The sequence below is a fragment of the Gavialis gangeticus genome, unplaced genomic scaffold, assembly GCF_001723915.1.
Source record: "Gavialis gangeticus isolate Ggan-Ray unplaced genomic scaffold, GavGan_comp1, whole genome shotgun sequence".
NCBI classification, from domain to species: Eukaryota; Metazoa; Chordata; order Crocodylia; family Gavialidae; genus Gavialis; species Gavialis gangeticus.
The window spans coordinates 24,799,651-24,813,596 of NW_017729030.1; positions in this window are offsets into that span (position 1 = coordinate 24,799,651).

The following is a 13,946-nucleotide window of genomic DNA, read 5'->3' on the forward strand; positions in this document are numbered from 1 at the left end:
TGCCTAGAGGGCGTTTAGCACTTATTAACAAGCCATAATGTGCTATGGCTCAAGTTTGAAGTACTCTTAACATGGTCTAATTGTGATCTCACCCTAGACAGCTGCTGCTGTGTAAAGGAATCAACATTTTAGAAGAGATGCAGGAGAGAACTACCTAAATGAACCAGAGCAAGTGGCCACTGTGGTCTTGTGTGAGTATTACGAAGAATCTGACCATGTATAAACTGTATGCAAACATGTATTGTGAGGAAATATTATCATTATACCTATCTTACAGGGTAGGAATGGTTAACTGCATGAGCAAAGCTACAGACACATGACATGTCAAACCCCATGTGCTGTTGAGCTGTCTTCCTTGTGACAAATTTTAACAAGTTTGCAGTGACCTATGTCTCATCAAAGACAGCCACTGTAGCACTGCCCCTTCACAGCAGTGAACAGCTCCCAAAATTCAATCCATGCATGTTCTTCTCATTCTTCAAAGGCCAGTAGTGGGTTGTTTTAAAAGGAAACTTCAATAAAACAGACTTGTGCAAAATAAGCAACCAGCTTTCATGCTTAACAATAGGCTTGTACTGGTTGCATTTTCAGACAGATGAAAGCAATTAGTAGCTACCAAAATATCATTTTTTTAAAGAAAACTGAAATATGGGATTAATAAATCAGGTTTGAGGATGGGAGACATTGTGGTCTATAATAAAAAGAGAACAACACATCCACCCCTTAGGGTTTCTATCAGTTTGAACACGTATCCCAAGACATAACTGAAGGACCTGCCACGTTTCATGAAAAAGCTATGGGAAACATGAATTTGCTGTAAGTATTAGTTTGTTTGGGTGGCCTGATTAATTAATTGTGTTTGGAAGACCTCAGGAAGTTCATGAAGGAAAACTTCCAAAAATGTTAGGCTAGTTAAAAGCCTATGGACTGAAACTGTCAATTGATAAATGCCTATTCTGCAAAACACTAGTCAGATACTTAGGTCTCATTGTGTGGAATGAGAAGGTGGAAGTATGAATCTGGATAAGAATGATAAAATGAAATCTTCAGTCTATACCATGCCTACAAAATAACAGAAATCACAAAACCTTTCTAAGATTTAGTGATACTACCTTAGATTTCCAAGTTGTGTTATTATTGTAAAGGCAATCTGTGACCTCCCAGAGAATGCAGCTTGAGTATGGAGAAAAAAAAAGGAAACTGTATAACATAAAATATCAGAAACCACCAGTAAAGGTAGCTGTCTATTTCCACACTGTCATTATAATGCTCCATCGCTTGCTATTCCTGAAAACTTGGATAAGATGTGGTATGTTTAATTTCAGAGGGTATTTAAGGAAAATTATGGGGCAAAGGGAGATCAAGATTATAGTGGGAAGTCAGCTTCAACATTAACAAGAAGGAACTGCCTACACATACTCCATTTGTGTTTGCTGTTTCACCAATTAGCCATTATTAACTTACAACACTTAATTACCCTCAGAAGAACTCATTATGCTTCACTTTTCAACTATGAAGGGATCATAAAGATGCCAAGAAGTATCCCTACAGACACTGGTTTGCTGAATCAAAGGAAGATACACGGCAGATTTTCCTGTATTTATGACTGCTAATTCCAGCTGTTCCATTTTCAAAGCAAGAATTCCTACCATATGTCTGGCATCTATAATGATGTTCTTACTCCTTGCAATCATTGCCAGAACATCAGTGATCTGATGCCAATTTATTTACACTGCTTTTCTGGTATATTGATAACATTTGGTGACAGTACAAATTTTCAGCTAGAAAGATCCTCAAAGTCACTCAGATCCTTAAAGTCTTGCTACAAGAGTGGTCCCTCTGAAATCAGTGAAGTTATACATGGTGAAATGTGTGGGATTGAGGGATGAAATTGTATGCTCTCCAAAGGAGAAACCATGTGCCACTGTACGGCCCAAATCTGTCCTCCTTCAGGTAAAATTCCCATTGATCTCAGAATAAGTACTGCAAGATCAGACCCTGTGTTTTTTTTTTAAATGCATACTTCTATTAATTCCCTCTATTTCTGAATATGTGTGTGTGTGTGTGTGTGTGTGTGTGTGTGTGTGTGTGTGTGTGTGTGAGAAAAGATTCAGACCGTGTGTTCTGGAGGTTAATTGTACTATGAGATTAACTTTTTTTCCCACTGAAACATAAATGTATAAGGGGGGTGTCTGTGTGTTCAAATTTCAGTGGGAAAAAAAGTTAATCTCATAGTACAATGAACCTCCATAACACATGGTTTGAATCTTTTAAGGCACTTAATAACATGAGTGTCCTGGATGGGTTCTCCATGGTCTGCCATCCTCACTCGACCCACAGAAATCCAGGAATGTTTGGATTTCCAGAATCAAAGACAGCTTCAAATTTAAGATGACCCCTCCCCCCCCAAGAATTATATTCTATACAAGGAAATATTATAAATGTATTATAATTCCTCATGTACAGAATCTAATTAATAGAAGGTATTCTTAAATTTGATGCCCCCACCCCCCACTGCTATGACAGAATATAGGTAAGGTAAAGGGGGGTGAGGGGCCAGATACTCACCCATTGCCCCTCTACCTTTTGCCTCCCCCTGTTGGCCCTGCCACTTTCCCCCTATCATGTTGCCTCCCTGCTGCCTGCCCTCTACCTCCCATGCCTGTGTCTGGCCCCATGTTACCTGCCCCCTCCCATGCCTACCCCTTGCTGGAAGAGGAGGCAGGTCAGACCTGGGTCAGAAGGTGAGTAGCAAGTTGGAGTGGGGGTGCGGGGGAGAGGAGGGAGCAAGATGGGTGTTGGGGGACAGGTAGTGAGGTCTCCCACAAGCTACACAGATGGGTCTTCCCTGGACACCTCTGCCTCACCAGGGTGTGTCCTCCATGCTTCCCCTGCAGCAAGCCTACTCTTGCTCCACCTGAGCCACCCTGATCCCAGGCCGGCAGCTGCTCAGTTCCAGCTCCTGCAGGACCAAAGCCTGAGTTGAACCACTGACTGTCCTAGGCCATTTTTTTTACTTCCCATGTTGTTGGGGGTTGGGGAGAGACAGAATCTCTTCTTGAAGTCATGTAAATAAGGTATTCCTCACTCAAGAAGTTGCACCAGTTCTACTGTCTTAGGGATCAGAAACTGAATTTAAAGTGCTGACCAGCTCTGTGGGACCCTCCCCTGCTGTGGAGAGGTGGGGATTTTGTTCTTCATAATGATGAAACTGCAGTAATAGGAAGTGTACCATGAGAGAAGGCAGCTGCAAAGTACCTGGGTGAGCAGGGAATATAGACATTGTTTAAGGTAAGGTAATGGACTGGGAGGTGCTATAGAAAGCCAATTTTTATACCGTGCTTTCTCATCTACTGAAGAAATGATGGCCTGTTTATATTGCCTGAAGTGATTTTTCAGGCTTTTCTGAAATTGTCTTTCTTGCCATCCATTCTTTTTCACTGCTGTGAGTAGGCCAGCTCCTCCAAAGAGGCATTAACCCTTTTCTTCTGATACAGTGTTTTACATCACAAAAACTAAAAATTCAGATTCATAGATTGCAAAAAATGCAAAGGCAATCATAGAAAAGCATTTGTTAAAGCATATAAATCCAAATAACAAGTATATTTGAAGTCACTGGGCAAAGGGGAGAATAAGGATAGCCATTCAGACTCATTTACCTATAAATTAATTAACAGCAATCTTTGCTAAGCAGCAAAGCCCACTTTGGAGCTCAATTAAATGGTTCTATTAAACCATAAAACCAAGTTACAAAAGAGTGAACAGAATTACTGGAAAGCAGGTCTGCAGGTCTTTTCCTTCAGCAATGTATACATGTAAAGCCAAAAAACCCAAAAATAAAATTATATTCAGAATGAAGTACTTTCAGCTCTTCTGAAGTCTTTGGGGTTGATCAGTCCAGAAACAAAAAAATTCAAAATGTGGGTTATTTTTGGATTAACACAACTTTTAAGTTTAGCATTATTAAGATAGAAATTAATCAGGCTAAAACAATCTTGTTCCCTTTTTTTGTACTGCAACATAAGACAATGAAGATGTTGGACACTGTCACATTTCAGTATGAATGATTAACTGCTTTTATTGTGTCCAATCAGTATCTACCCTGTAAGGGAGACCATTAAACAAAGATCAGCCTCCACCAATGTTCTTGTGTGTCACAGTGGGATAGAGGTTCCTATTCAAAACATAAGAGGCTACATTTTAAGAAAAGACATTGTGTATATCCAGAACAGAGCTGCATGTAACTCATATATTTATGTTGGCCTCTAAGGGTCAGACCTCCACAGTCCGCGCACAAATTTGTACGGTCACAATTCAAGCAAACGAGTACTCCATTGGGCACACAAATTAGGATTATATTCACATGCACAGGCGATTTGCACACACCTGCTAAAGTATCTGAATATCTGAGCTGTGCACATGCATCTTTTACAGAACTCTAGGCAAGAGTCATGGGGAACTGAACAGTGAAAAAACTAGTAGGGTTCTAAATAACTTCAACAGGTTTCTGTAGAATGCATTTTAAAATCCTAAAGAGTGGGAGAGAGAGTGAATTTGAAAGTTATGGAGAGTGTCACCCTTCTATTAGCACTGCCTTCTTCCCACTAAATGTTTCTGTTTACTTTTCTTGTCTATCTTATCTGTGCTTTAATGTCAACACTTGAGTGCAAATGAGTTCCAAATACTTTATGATCTAAAAGTTTGCATTCACTTAAGAGAAGATTTTATTAATCAGGGTTCAATTAGTTGAAAAAGATTCCTGTCAGCACACCAATAGCATTCCAGAGCCTATGCACATGGGAATTCAGCTTCCCACAACTCCGAACTCGCCCATAAAATGTAAGTGGATGGTTTTCTGTGACTACAAAAGCAAAAGGATTTGAGAGGCAGGAGTGAAAAAAGTGGAGCTTGTCATAGACATCTGTGCAACAGTGAGAATTTATGGAAAGACTGTCAGTAGTAGCACTGTCAAATCTTTCCCATGAGGGTACTATTAAATTAGCAGTTCATTCAGATTAATTGAGAATTTTTCTGGAAATGCATTTTCAATGGCTCAGATATATTGTAGTACAAAATCTTGGTTTATACAGTATTCTTATAGCTGATATTTTTCTTTATGGCCAAAGACCTGCCCTCAATCAATAACTGATCTGACTTACATGGAAACAAGGTGACTGTGCTCTATCCAGACTTTATGTACAATAACCAAAGTAGCTAGTTATTTCTGCAGAATTTTTCTGTACTGAGGTACTTAACAACTTTGTTTTTTAACTTGTCTTTGGGCAAACCACATTTCTTGGATGACTGAAACAGACTCACTCCTGGTAAAAGATAACTCATTTCTGCATAAATTTTATCTCTATTTTAATAAAATCTAATTCTGTTCTATATCATGCCCATCATATGAGCATCTGAGTACCTTAGGGAAATCATGGGCCAGGTACAAAAATTACACTTTTATCAGCATAAGTGATCAGAAACCAGTCTAAACCCATAATAGAACAGAAGATTGGAACACGGGTTTAAAAATGGTGAAACCTGGTCTAAGATAGGCAGTCTGTCTATCCCTTCTTCCCCCCGACCAAAGGACAAATGTGTGTTCTGTTCGCTACTGATCTAAACTACACCATGTAAAGAAAAATGTGCAACTTAGATCAATTCTACCTCAGGCTTTTTGAATGTCTGTACCTCACCCATGTCATTGATGAGGCTGCCTTCTTTGGAGTTATACCAAGGATACATGTAACCTTTACTTCCACCTGCAAATGCAACAGAGAAACACTGCATCAGTTAACGAATGGGAAGGGCTTTTTTATTTAGAACTACAATGTCAAAACACTGATTGTAAAAGGAATGTTGAAATGATATGGAAACTGCTTAGTCCACCCAGTGCCAGTCCACCTAAGAAGAAGGTGACTTGGCTCAGTTTGGATAGCACCTGAAAGTTGATATTCACCTGAGCTGTAGCTGAAATATCTAGCCATTTGAGTCAGTAATGTTATGTTGAAAAGCTCACGATATCAGGGATTTTCACACAGTTTTTCATAGTTTCAGTTTCTGATCAGTACTATGGTAAGTAAGTTTTTCATGGTATAGTCCAGGAGTAGGCAATTCTTTTTGGCCAGAGTGCCAAAAAACCAACAATGTCTACCTTGGAAGGTGCCAGAGTGCCAGCATGCTAGAAAAACAAAATGAGTGTGCCAGGAGGGGTGGGGAGGGGGAGAGAGTGACATGGCAGGATGCACTGCACATTAGTATAGTAAACTGTTGTTCTATGTAAAGTAAATAAGGTTTTTAAAATGCTTAAGAAACTTCATTAAATTAAAATGCAGATCTTAGCACTTCAGTGAATCGGGTCACATCTGTCACCTACATGAATGTCCCCTCCTTAGTCTGGGGGTAGATATAGTTGAGCTTGTTCTTGAGCACTGGGGGCCAACCTTTTTGGCAGGTGTGCCACAAGGCAAGCACTGTACATACCCAAAGTGCCTCTCTGATCACAGGGCTGGAACGGGGAGGCGACTGGGGGTGGCGCTGCACCTGCCAGGGTCGAGGTCAGGGTGGGGAGGCAGCTGGGGCTGGTGTTGTGCCAGGGAGGCAGTTGGGGCCAGCACAGTGCCCACCAGGGCCAGGGCCAAGGCTGGGATGGGGAGGCAGCTGGGGACAACAGTTCACTTGCTGGGGCCCACCAGGGCCAGGGGAGGGAGGCACCTGGGGCTGGCACTGTTCCAGGCAGGCAAACGGGGCTGGTGCTGCACCCACTGGGGTCAGTGCTATGCCTATGAGGACTAGGGTGGGGAGGAAGCAATTTCCCACCTGGGTGGGGTGCACACACATGTTCGTGTGTGCCAATTAAAATCATCTTGCATGCCACCTTTGGCAAACATGCCATAGGTTGCCAACCCCTGGTATAGTCTTTCCTAACGCTTCCACACTGGACCAGAACTGGGAGCTGGGGGAAAGTTAATTATACTTTCTTTGATGTTCAGAAATGTTCAGGTCTGATTCTAGTCTTGGGGAATTTCTGAGATTAGCTCTCATATAATACAAACAAATCTACAAATCTACCTTTAAGCTCTTTAAGAGACTGCCATGGCCAGCAGTGGCCAGTGAATGTTAGCTGGGTCCTCTTGACCACTCTCAGAGATAATGTCCTTCTTGTTCTACACTTTTACCATGTCACTGCTTGAATGAATTAATTTATGATTTACACAGTGATGAACTTAGAATTAGGCCCACTGTGTACATAGTGGAAGCAAAACTTATACATGAGAAAAGAAACTTTTGTTAGTTTTCTTGTCTTTTAATCAAAATCAATAATTGACTGATATCATGAATTAGGAATACAGGCTACCTATACACAAGCACAGGGGCTGCTCTGGTGCACTGTAATTACAGGGAGCAGACTTGATTAACTGAGTCTGCTGGAGCATGTCAATTACGATGCTTCAGCAGCCTCCCACATCTCATGTATCAGCATGCCTGTACTTCAAAATGGTGGGTCAGGCACTGGAATTAAAGCGTGTCATATAAGCTTTACTTCAAGCATCCCTGCTGTCTTGAAGTGCAGAGACACTGATATAAAAGATGCTGTGGAGCTTTAATTAGAGCGGCTCTCACAGCTGCTCTAATTAAAACATCCCCTTCTCCCTCCTCCCTGAACACATGTAAAAGTGCCTACAAATGACAAAAAAGAGGTTTATTCTGCCCTGGACTATTTCTACCAACTTAGGGTATATTCCAAATTCAGTAGACAAGGTTTGGGAGATGTGTGTGTGAGGGGGGAAGGGGCTGTCATGGTAAATCACTGTTTATCCATGTAAGTCTATGTACACAAACAGACAGGCAACTTGTCTTTTCACTGTATTATCCAAGCATAAAACATAAAACCTGATAGCTATTCCACTACTTTGCTTTTACCCTTCCGAAGTGAATTTCCTTCAGCTGTGGAAAATGTCATCAGCTAGATAACTGGCCTGTTCTTAACTCTTTTACTGGACCTACAAAGTTCTGATTTTCAAGCCTTTAAGGTCTCAACTCCATATATTGATCAAAAGGTTGCATCAGCCTTGCCTCATCACCAGTCTGCCTTCACTAGCCTGACTCCTACTGTCTCTGGGTGCACAACTTTCTCCACTAGCTCATTTTGTGATCTGTAACAAGTGCAGGCCCTTTGCTCTCACACAGTCATCCCTCAAACAGGAAGCACCTGGGTGTTCTCTTCCATTTATGGGGCAGGTGGAAAAGAAGCAGAGGCTGTGGCTGCTGTAAGTGAAAACACAGAATTAACCAACTGGTGGGAAAGTGTTTTATTAATCAGGAAAATGAATTACTCTGTGTGATATCCTATAGACTTTATAACTTGAATGTACAAGTCTCAGAGACACAGAAAGCAAGAGAAGGAAAATTATTTTATGTGAAGCTAAAATACAGAAATCTGGCATTAAAAATATCTTATTAGGAATCTTTTTAATGTCAGGGACTACTTCTGCCAGTTTCAAGGTACATTCTCAGTATAGGCAAGATTTGGGGGAGGTGTTTGTGGGTAGGGGGGAGGGGATTGCCACTGTAACTCACAGTTTTGTCATATAATACTATGTCCACAACCAAAAAAGCAAGACACAAATTAAAAGAGGGAGGGGGTAGGGAATTGTAATTTGTACATGTATGAAAAACTCTTGCTAAGGTTTAGACTAAACTAAGGTTTAGTATATGGTCTTTCCTGATCCTAATACCTCAAAGCACGCTATAGTCAAAAGTGAGTTATTGATATTGATTGTACAGGCTATTATAGGCATGACTGGGACCTAATCTCTTGCAACCCCACCCCATAGTTTCATAGTTGGTAGGGTCGGAAGGGACCTGAGCAGATCATCAAGTCCAACCCCCTGCCATAGGCAGGAAGGACCCCGGCAAGGTGTCTATCTAGCTTCCTTTTGAAGACCCCCAGGGTAAAAGCCAGCACCACTTCGCTTCGAAGTTGGTTCCAGATCCTAGCCACCCTGACTATAAAGTAGTGCCTCCTGATATCTAGCCTGAATCTACTCTCCGTCAACTTTTGGCCATTATTTCTTGTTACTCCCAGTAGTGCTCGTGGGAACTCTTCCATTGGCTGCTGGTCTGAGAGAGAGTGTCAAAGGCCTTCCTAAAGTCCAGAAAGAATATGTCCACCACGACATCTGCGTCCAAGGATTTTGTGACCTGTCATAGAAGGCCGCCAGGATGGTCTAACAGGACCTGCCTTTAATGAACCCATGTTGATTGACTCCAAGCATACACTCCCCTGCTTGCCCCTTGCAGATGTGCTCCTGGATAATTTTCTCAAAGAGCTTCCCCAGGACCAAGGTAAGACTAACAGACCTATAATTTCATGGGTCCTCCTTCCTCCATTTTTTGAAAATGGGGACCACATTGGCCCTTTTCCAGTCCTCTGACACCTTGCCAGAGCACCATGAGTGCTTGTAAAGCTGTGCCAGGGGTCTCACAATGACCTCTGCTAATCCCCTCAGCACTCTAGGGTGGAGGTTGTCAGGACCTGCTGATTTGAACATGTCCAGTCCCACCTCCTAGTTATATAACAATATAATGCTATGCAGTGACCAAAAGAATGTCCCTCTAGAGGAATATATAGCTCCCTTTTCCAAAGCGAGTACAAGAAAGCAGAAGTTTGTGGCCAAACTCTGGCAGTCTCTTGTGTCACCTCACAAAAGTGTGGACTAAAATAAGACAGACAGACCAAAAGCAGAAAGCAAGGGACAATGTAAAAACTAATGCAAAGAGGATAAGGTAGAAAGGAATCCTGGAAATGGGGTGGAAAAAGCAATTAGAAGGAGGAGTAAATGGAGCTTGCCAGGTAAAAAGTTAAAGACTGTTTAGGCAAATGAAACTATGAGACAAAAGGGGCAAAATCCATGCCTGAGGTGAGAGAGAAAGGATTCAGAGGACTTTAGAGATCAAAAGAGAAAGAGGGAGCTGACCCCTGAGCTAAGGCTGGGCAGTGCATGGCCCCTGATGCAGAGCATCTTATCTCTGCAATGTTGCAAACTCATACAAAAGTTTGTCTCTTGCCTCTTCAGAGCCAAAATCCGGATGACATCTTTTTTTGATTACTTAGATGAAGAACCTTTAAATTAAAATGAGCCTTTTTCTTCATTTTAGTATCCTTTAAAAGTCTAACATCTTGACTTTTGCCACCCAACTCTTAACTACTAAGACTCAATTTTCTTTGCTAATCAGTCCTTTTCTCTATTTCTTAGATTGTCTTCGGCTACTCCTATGTCCTTCTGAGGTAAGTTTTCCCTCTTTGAGATGAAAAGTCCTGTTGTAGTGCCTTTGCCTTAAAGGAATTCCAGGCTTACTCTACATTCAAGTCCCTGAGCTCCTCCATCCAGCTGACTTCACCAGCTTGTACCCTCTATTTACCAAAGGTTGCCCTTTGGAAATCAAGGACTATATTTATAGACCTACTTTTGTTTAACTTTCCACTGCATTTAAATTAAGTCATCTTGTGATCACTTAATTTGAATGGCTACATGGTCTGCTCTTTATTATATCCTTTCTCCTGACTCTAAATACCTCACCTCTTGCGTGTTCAGTGCATATTTGCGGAAGAAATCCATAGCTGTCATATCAATTAATATCTGGCCCAAGTGATTGTTAGTAGAATTTGTTCTGCAACTTGAGAGTTAAACTCTCCCATTACAACACAATTCCTGATATTTTTTCCCTCTCTATTAACATTATAAAGATTTCTTCCTATATCAAAACCCAACTCCAGGGGTTTATAGCAGTCCCCAACACTACCTCATCCTCTTATCATCCTTTTCCAAAATTATTTTGACTCACATTCTGTTATATCCATGTTATTGCTTATTTTTTTGAGGTCTATCACTTCCACAGAAAACACTCCTGCAGTCTAAACCTCTCCCCTGAACAACACACATCCCTCGGTACCTGTGTGCTAGTACTGCTTGTTTTTCCATCATGTTTTTGTTATCTCTCTAATGTTACTTTACATTCAATAGTTCAGGTTCATCCATTTTGTTGCCAGGTGCATTGACTCGGTGCACAAACTTTTCAGTTGTTTCTTATTGACCACACCTCATTTACTAGTCTGATTAGGAACTGTCCTTTTGCTAACTGACAATTACTTTCATCAATATGAACTCCTCTTTACTGTACATCTTTCTGATATTCCTTTATTTTTTGCCACATGCTTGTTACCTGATTTTCTTCTTTCTACGTATTAAAAAAGACATAGAAATTAAATAATTAGTTCTCAGATTCTCTTTTCATTTTTCTGATTAAATCCCTTATCAGTCAGTTTACTCTCAATCTCAGATGCCTACTTCCCCAAGCAGTCAGATGGATTCTGTCTTTTGAGAAGAATCTTCATTCTGTGAATGCACCCCAATGGCTGAACATCCCAAAACCTTTCTGTTAGCACTTGTTATCATGTCATGCCTCTCCATCCTTCTCTAAACACTGGAAGAATTCTACTCACGATTACCTGACTTTTTACTTCTCTGAGCATCTTTCTAAGACTAGGATAGTCATCTTTGAGTCATTCCAGTGAGAATCCCTTAGTGTCATTTTTCCTGAACATGTTGTGATACTGGATTTTTCTTCACTTTCTAAAGGACCCTTTTTAACCTTAAATCCACTCTTTGCAGACAGTGCACCATTGTATTTTCTAGACCTGCTCTAGTGACAGGCCTCATCTCTTCTTAACATGGAACTCCTAATGATATACACTGGTTTCTTCCTGATGTTGGTGTGTGTCTGTATTCCTTTTCTCTTACTCTGTCTTCTGCCTGTAGATCCTCTTCCTTTTTGTCATTTCTCAACAAGTCTGCTTATCATCTTTGTACGTCCTCATGCTTAATTCTCTCTCTCCAATGTTCCTTCCTTGCTTTTCATCGAAATATAAGTCATTGTTTTTTGGGGGGTTTTTGGCATACTGGTTCCTGTTTCTACTTCTTCCTCTGCTCATTCTTCTGTGCAGTACACAGTTTCCCAGTTTTATATTTCTTATTCAGTCTCTTCCTTTTGCCTTGCTGTCATGGTCATATGTTTTCATGGATCATTCTTTTAATCTGCCTAGGGGTCTATTATCCAAATCCTCTTGCTTAAATAGGTGTCTTCAAATTTTTGGTTCAACATGAAGGTCTTCTCTCCTCTACCATTGTTTTCTCAAAACCCTTCCTGGCATTCCCTTGGAAGTAGCATGAACCATAATATAAAATAGCATTGTTTGGAGCATGCACAGAAGATAAAACATCTCAGAATTAAAACAAAAATAAAGAATGACCAAAACTCCCTTTGGCCACTAAGAAAGTGGCCTGATCATGAAAAGCAGGGGGTAGTCGCAATTGGCTAGTTTTATTCTACAACTCATTGTGAGCTGCCAGACCTAAAGAAAAGGATGTCTCATAGCTGACCAGCTCCAAAGAGAGAAAAAAATATAAGACAAGGCCCATATCCACAACATTTTTTCCTAATGACTACCAATGGATTAACCTTTTTATAGCTAGCTTATTATCCTTCTTGTCAAAATGATGTCTACTCAGCTCAACATGTCAAAACAAAAATATGAAAATGCTATCACAATGAAAGAATTTAACTATGTATATGAAGGGAGGGGAAGGGAAAAGTTCTTAACTAGCATGGTCGGTATGTAGTGCTACAGCTATACAGAAAAAGATCAATTTAGAACGTCATTTTACACTAACCCATGCTGAAATTATGACAAAATATCAGCTTATATCTGCTTTGAGATATGATTTGATATTAAATAAGAATGTCACTCGGGAACAAACAGCATTAAAAAAAGTGAAACTCCTTCAGAAATTGAAATTAATGGTGAACACTCTCTATGAAATATTCCAAAGCCTTTTCCAGACAAAGAGGCAGTAGTGAAGGAAAATCTGTCAATCTATGTTACAAATAGTTCAGAAAGCCCATTACTTCCTCCACAAAAAACCTAGAAAATAGTTAATGGGATCATACTGTCATGTAGCATACTGAAAAGGATTGGGATGTCTAATGATATGTTAGCATAGATTATATTTTCCACAGTTGAATGTAAATATTATTGCTCACAACTGATGAAAGTTACTGACATCACCCAGGTGGTGTTTTGTTTTATGTTTGAACGACAATTTTGGTATATAGGCAGCATGTCTGTGCTCATTTCATTCTATAAGCATAGGCTGAGACTTGTTTGAACAGTCTAGGGATTTGTTAATTGTACAACAACTAGTAAAAACATCAACCTGAAATGGTCCAAAAGAGAATTTGTACAGGTGGGTTGTCTGCCATGACTGGCAAGAAGAGCTGTGTTGCTTTACTAGAAATATTTTCTCAGTTGAAAGTTATTGACTGTATTATCCATCACACACTCTTTGTGCCAAGGGCATAATTTTCATGCATGTGCTAATTCTGTTGTCCATAGCATCAAAAATGTGCATTCATATTAAACAACCAAGACTTTTGAAATGTATCTGCTGAAAATGACAAGCATGGATATATAGTGTTTCCTTGAAAAATGTTTTGGTTGTCAAAAAGACAGGATACTGAAATAAAGAGAATCAATGCAATGTTTTTAAAGAGAGGGGTAAAGTGTCTTTAAGCAGTGTATAAACATTGACAAGGTTTTCGTAAGTAATTTGACTATCCCTACAGACATCATTCTTCATCTCAACCTCACCACTTCTACAGGGGATAACTCACCTTTTTGCTACCCTGTTTAATTTAGTCAAAACTTACAAATGCCTCATTCACAGTCAGAGTGGTTTTTTTTAATGAAGACAGGGTCATTGGACTAAACCAACAAACTCTTTCAAAAAAGTTTGACTTGCAATAATTTGAACTATTTTATTAATGTAAACTAGGCAGTTGCCCATCAGGAATGATGAGGGGGAGGTGGGCAGGGATGGAGTGCTGCC